Raw genomic sequence first — 6,373 nt, 5'->3', positions numbered from 1 at the left:
TGCAGAAAGGAGAGGTAGTAATATGGCGAGATACAATCATTTTAGTTTCGGTCAATTTCGCTGAACACCTTCGCGTTCAATAAATATCCAATCAAACTGGTGCCGGTGGGGCACAATTTTACCACAAAGAGGGAGAGAAAATAGGGAGACTCTCATAGAGAGTGAGAGTCGTCCGCAATCTAAACGAGCCATTCGGTACACGTATGACATGTAGAGAGAGAGAGAGAGAGAGAGAGAGAGAGAGAGAGAGAGATAAGGGGGTGGTGAGAGAGAGAGAGAGAGACGTGTACGAAAATAGGTCATTTAGTGCGCTCACAATCACAGAACAGTAGAGGTCAGGTAACACGCAAATACAGACAGAGGGAAGACATAAATCCGTACATCACATACACACAAACTCAGACAAGGAAGACAGCACATGTATTAAATATATATAAGACATTCATGACAAAACAGAAAACAACAGGTGGCCAACAAAATCCATATTATATCCTACGTATCTTTACTATCCTATTTATCTACGTACTTAGCTCTTTCTACCCTTCCCTCCTTTTCCTTCTCGCTTGTTATCTCTGCGAGCGTTCTCAATTGCCAATACTTACGCCTTGGTTAGTCGATCAGAAATTAACCTGGTCGCGCTATTTACCCATGGTTGGATCTTAAACCATTTTTCAGTTCCTTCCTTTGGTGGGAAGTTCTCCAGGCTGAGGCAACGGCAAGTATTGATCGGGAGAACAGTCGGACAGCTTGGCTATATCTATAAGAGTGTGAGAAAGGGGGCAGTGCATTTTGAACATCAGCAACATTTCTAACTTCCCAGACGGGTGGTGCCGTGGTAACCCTTACCCACACACTTTTCCTTGTCCTTTCCCTACCTAGTCAAATGTCTAGTTACATTGTCTAACGTGTTATTTCTAGTCAATTGTCGTCATACAGTACCCGTCAAGTTTCTATGTCAGTCCATCCTCCCAGTCGCTATGTTCTAAGGAGGAACAGTCATGTTTAAGTCTACGTCTTTTAAAAACTTATCGTTATAAGGACTATGCACATATTCCCTCCTTCCCTTTTCGTCGGTGGTTCGACCATCGCTCTCCCACACTTCAGCCGACGTTCTGACGTGACCTGCAGAAGGGAGGAGAAAGAAGGGGTGGGGGGCAGCATTCAAAGCACATCAGCATGCAGTAGTCCGAAAACGTTTTTACCTACCACATACTCGACCTATCTCCACGTACTGCATTTCTTTACCATCTCGGCGTTTAAGCCCAGAGGGACCAGTAATGTCAGATAGATAATCATTGACGATTCGCGTATCTATTTGAGTTACTTGGTCGCAACCCCTTTTGTTGGGTGCAAGGGTGGCGGTCAGGTGGTATTTCTGTGATGTCGTTTTAAGGGAGTCTAAAACACTTTTCCGGCTGCTTGTGACACATAATATAGCTGCTGAATATCTGGTCCTTTTTAACCTTCAGCTTTCATCATACTTATTCTTCGCTCACAGTAGCAAAACATCCAAAACTCATTAATGCAACCGCTACACCTATGCTTTCTTTGTAAAAATACTTTTAATAAAAAGTGTTGATGTATAAATACAGGCCTACAACCCAGTGGACCGGCCACGGAGCAGGTTGAAACTGTACATAAGAAGAACGAAGTTGGTGGCAGTTCATTGCATAAAGTGCAGCAGTGCAATAAAATCGTGTTAAGCTTTCCTACAGAGCAAGCATGATGCATGTCAAGAATTCAGTTTTTCAATTGATTCGTTAATTCATTATCCAAATGCTCATTCACTGTCTAAATTACACCAATTCATTTTTCAAATCATAATTAATACCCACCCTAAGTCAGTTCATTGTCCAAACACATGATTAATATCTGTATTGTTTTCTTCTCTAAGCACATAATCACTATCCATTTTATCAACTTTCTTTTTCCAAAAATGCACACGTATCTCAGAGCATCAAGATTCGAGCAATCCGGGTGTACAGAGAGTTCGAAATTTTCGTTTCGTGTATCGGCGCCATTTTGGGCGAGGTCAGGCAGGTTCCGGTATAGTCAGAATGTTTCCAATGACTCATGGTTGGACCAGAACGTTCCGTTGGCAGTTCAAAAAGTTTTGTGCAATGTGGTAACAGTCTAACAATATGGACCATTAGTCAAAGAGTGGGGAGGGCGGCAACAATTTTCCTACCGGGTCATTCTGGTGTTCCACCGGAACTGAACAAGTCTGTGCCGTGGCTGCATTTTAGCCATTTCCAAACCAAGGCTGGCGCCGGCAGGAGTGCACCGATGTCGCGGTTCCCAGTGAGGGGGACGGGGGCGCCCATGCGGAGGGATCGGGGTGCCCCCCGGCTCTCATAGAATCTTCAAGGTTGAGGAGAGAAGGCATGAGGCGTGTGCCCGTCCTGGGCAGAAGACCGCTTTTCGATGTTGACCCTCTTTAAGTAAGAGCATTGGGGTGTCGCTGGAAGCCTCCACCTGGAGGGAGTTGGGGGAGGCTCGTTTGCGCCGCCTCCCCCTTCCAGCGACCCCGCGCCGTTCTCCGGCTCCAGCGTTTCGGTAAGGCCGTGTCAGGCGATGAAGATGGGGGGGGGGGGGGGGGGGGGGTCGGTGGCTGAGGCAAGACACCCCCCCCCCTTTTTGACATGTGGCGGGACTACCTGTAATTGTCCAGGCGCCGACATGTGGCGGGACTACCTGCAACTGTCAGGCGTTGGGTGTAGTTGCAGCCATTATAGCTCAAAGAAATGCCGCCATCCTCGCCTCGGCTTCGGCCTTCTTTGCGGACCGGATCAGGCGAGAGTGAGGGGGGGGGGGGTGGTCGGAGGCTGAGGCAAGACAGCCCCTCCCCCCGTGGCCTGCAGGGCAGCAGAAGAGGAGAGATGGAGAGGTCCTTATCATTCTTTGGGCCGCCTGCCCAACAGCATCTCCTACTGACCGCGGCCAGGCGAGCCCCGCATGCCTCGAGGCCTCGCCTTCCGGATGGGCGTAACCGCGGACCCGCTGCACTTCGGGAGCTTCCGGAATGGGGGTAGGTACCTATTAAATTGTTTCTATTTCATGTGACCGTTATTTGGGCGTGGTGGGCAATGAGGCAGACATGTTTGGAGCAGGAGTAGGCAGTGGAGCCTAACTACCTCGTGGCTATCTTGCTGTCGATTTTTTCGCCATTTTATATTTCTTATTACGAACTGTTTCTAATGTTTCTTATTTTTAGTGAAGTCAAAAGCTCATCAGGGGGTTACTGACTTAGCCTGATTTCGTTTTATTTTTCCTTCTTTTCCTTAGCGTGTTTCGAGCTAAAGTTTTCTGTTAGTAGGGAACGGTGATCACTTCATATTTTTATGTGTCCTTTTCACTAGGGGGTACTTCTGGACGGACCAGACGAGTTCCCTCCAATAAATGGTCCGGGGTGGAACGAGATTATCGATCAAAAGGGGAACATATATTCCTTCATTAGGGTATCATCCTGGACAGACCAAGCGATGTACTTCCACTTACTAGGGTAGCCTCCTGGACGGACCAGATGGTCTACTTCCACTAAATGGCCCATGAGCGGGGAGCATATGTCCTCCATAAGGGTAGTCTCCTGGGCGGACCATGCGAGCTACCCCCCAAATAACCAATCAGTGGGGAGTGGGTAGGACTGACGAATTCACAAAGGGGCATAACCTACCCTTTACTACTTGCAAAGACTAGATAGAATATTTCTACTCCACGTTGTTTGCAGGCAGAAAATACCTCAAACGAAACAATTCCTGGAACAACAATGTCCAGGCAACCAATCAATCAGTGGGGAGAAAAACAGGCATGACGGATTACAACGGGGACAAACGTCTGCATTACCTGCCCTTCGCTATCCAGAAAGGAAGACAGAATATTTCTACTCGTCTCAGTTTGTAGACAGGGAAGATCTCAAAGAGCAATAATCGATTATTAATCGATTTCAAACAATCAGTGGGGAGAAAAGTAGGCATGATGGATTACAACGGGGACAAAAGTCTGCATTACCTACCCTTCTCTATCTGCAAAGAGGGACGAACGTTCCTATTCGCCGCTGTTTGCACACAGAGAATGTCTCGTTCTCAAGAAGAGAACCAATATTTCAAGTAGCATCCAAAGCTAAATGAACCAATACCAACAATATCAGTATACAAATACCGATTCCAATACAATCAATCAATCAATCAGATGGATAAAACCATCCTACCAATCAGGCGCAAAACGCCCTACCTAATCTTACCCGGACCGGACCATACGGACAGTTCTTCGACTTCCTCCTCCAGCGCCCGATTGTTCTCTTTCTCCATGCAGCATTCCTGTGGGATTCCAGTCAGGACAATAGGTCACTCGAGAGAGGTCCGTTCAGAATTGGTGAAGTTCTTTCGATCGGCAGCCGGGCGAGGGCCCTCTCAAGGCAGGTATACTCCGATCATTTAGATGTTCACTTCTTCGTCTGGATCTCTCTTACCGGACCTTATGTCACTGATGGGCCCCAGTTGGGCGCCAATTGTAAAGCAGGAGCCCAGATTACTACCGATGCCCAGGCCGCTGGCGCAAACCGCCTCTTAGTTCCCATGTTGAATAGTTACCAAATAAAGAGACGGGCGCTGGAAGCAGGAATCAAGAACAGAGTTTATTTCTCATGAGGAAAGCCTGTCATTTCGGACACGAAACACGGTGTCTTTCAGGAGGTGCTCTAACAAGTGAGCTGAGACTCCTTCTTTTATACCTTACAAAACACTTGACATTACAATCAGGACAGTGTGACGCAAAAGAAAAGACATCCCTATAATCCTCGTGTCAATCCTACCCCACATATGTTCACAATAGGGACCCTTGATCTGCTGATAAGAAGGGAGGGCAATCACGCAGCTGAGTGTTCCGTCAACTGTTTAGGATGTGTGCGCCTGATCATAGCCCAGGGGGTGGGGTGGCCAGGATCAATAGTGGGTCCTTTGAAGAGGAGTGACTTCATACAATAAGGGCAGTAAATGGGATCTCCTGGCTTAGGCGATGGCCTCGGACATGTGTGGTCAGCCGGACTCGGGGGAAGGGGTCATCAAAGGAGTGGTATTCATGCCGCGTGGACAATCGGGCGCGGAGGGAAGATTTGTCAACAGAGGGGCATTCATGGAAGGAAAGGAGGTGTTGGTCAGGCGCGGCCGTGACTCTCAAGGACAGGGTCTTGCAGAAGAAGGTTTATGACTGGCCCGTGTGAGGAGAAGGGAGGGGGAAGGGGGAGCCAGAGTGGACACAAGGGCAGAGTCGCATAGAGAGAGAGATCTTATGACCCGTACATGAGAGAGCGGGGGCAGTCAGGTGCAGCTGGGGAGGGCTGTGTCAGCTGAGGCGAAGGATGCCTCTTCAAGAGGAGATGGGGGGGGGGGGGGTTTCAAATACACGCAGAAGGGAAGCCGGTGATTCTAATCTTAGGCGGGCAAAAGGCCAGGGTGCCTAAAATGGCTGTCATGTACGCATGGGCACAGGCCTTTGCTGACAGAGGGATGCAGTCAATGTTTTACGGTATTCATGGTGCGCGCAGGGGGGGGTGAGGGGGAAAGGGAAATGAACGTTGCTTATGTACATCAATATCTCTAATTTTCTACACACTCTGTCTGGAGCTGGTCCCTTCCTCTTATTTTGCATATGCCAAAATAATAGTCTCTTTAAACTATCTGCTCCAGGTTATTTTTGAAGCTTTGATGACCTCTTCCTGCATTACCATAGTGTCAAATAGATTGTCTGATTTCCCAATGTGCTGGATCTATCAAGATAAATGAATAATGCCCTTTTAACATCCACACATTGAAACAATCTACCTCATCTGTAGAAGTAGAAGAAAACAATGGAGATACAACAATCTCTTGGGAAACATGGAAAGGTAAGTTAAGTTTGGGAAGAAGATAATCAGGCCTTAAAATTCCTAAAAGCGTAGATAGCGTTGATACAGTGGACAATACAGGAAAGCCAGCAGCTCACCCAATCTACAAGCAGAAGTAGTTGACACTAAAAAGGCAACTTTGTAAGAAAGAAATGTCAAATCTGTAGAACATAAGGATTCAAAGAGAGAATGTTGTAAAGCTGGAAGAACGAATGAAAGATCCCAAGGAGGTGTTCTATAGGGAGAAAGGAGCCTAGAAATAAAAAAAACTTCCTAAACAGGCATGCCATCAAAGAATTAGCCTCTCAAAAGGCGTGCTGAGTTTTCATATATTAACGGAGACAAAGCAGGTAAGGGTAAAGATTTTATTTTGGATTGGCAAGCTCTCATCGACAACACCAGCCCTGCTAGTAATAGGATCTGCAGCAACTGCCAAACTCCATCAGATCAAATCCTGTCACCACTACATCAGTGCATCTAGGAGCCCAGAGG

This window comes from Lissotriton vulgaris, chromosome 6, assembly GCF_964263255.1.
Source record: "Lissotriton vulgaris chromosome 6, aLisVul1.2, whole genome shotgun sequence".
Lineage (NCBI taxonomy): Eukaryota > Metazoa > Chordata > Amphibia > Caudata > Salamandridae > Lissotriton > Lissotriton vulgaris.
This window is presented reverse-complemented; position numbering follows the sequence as displayed.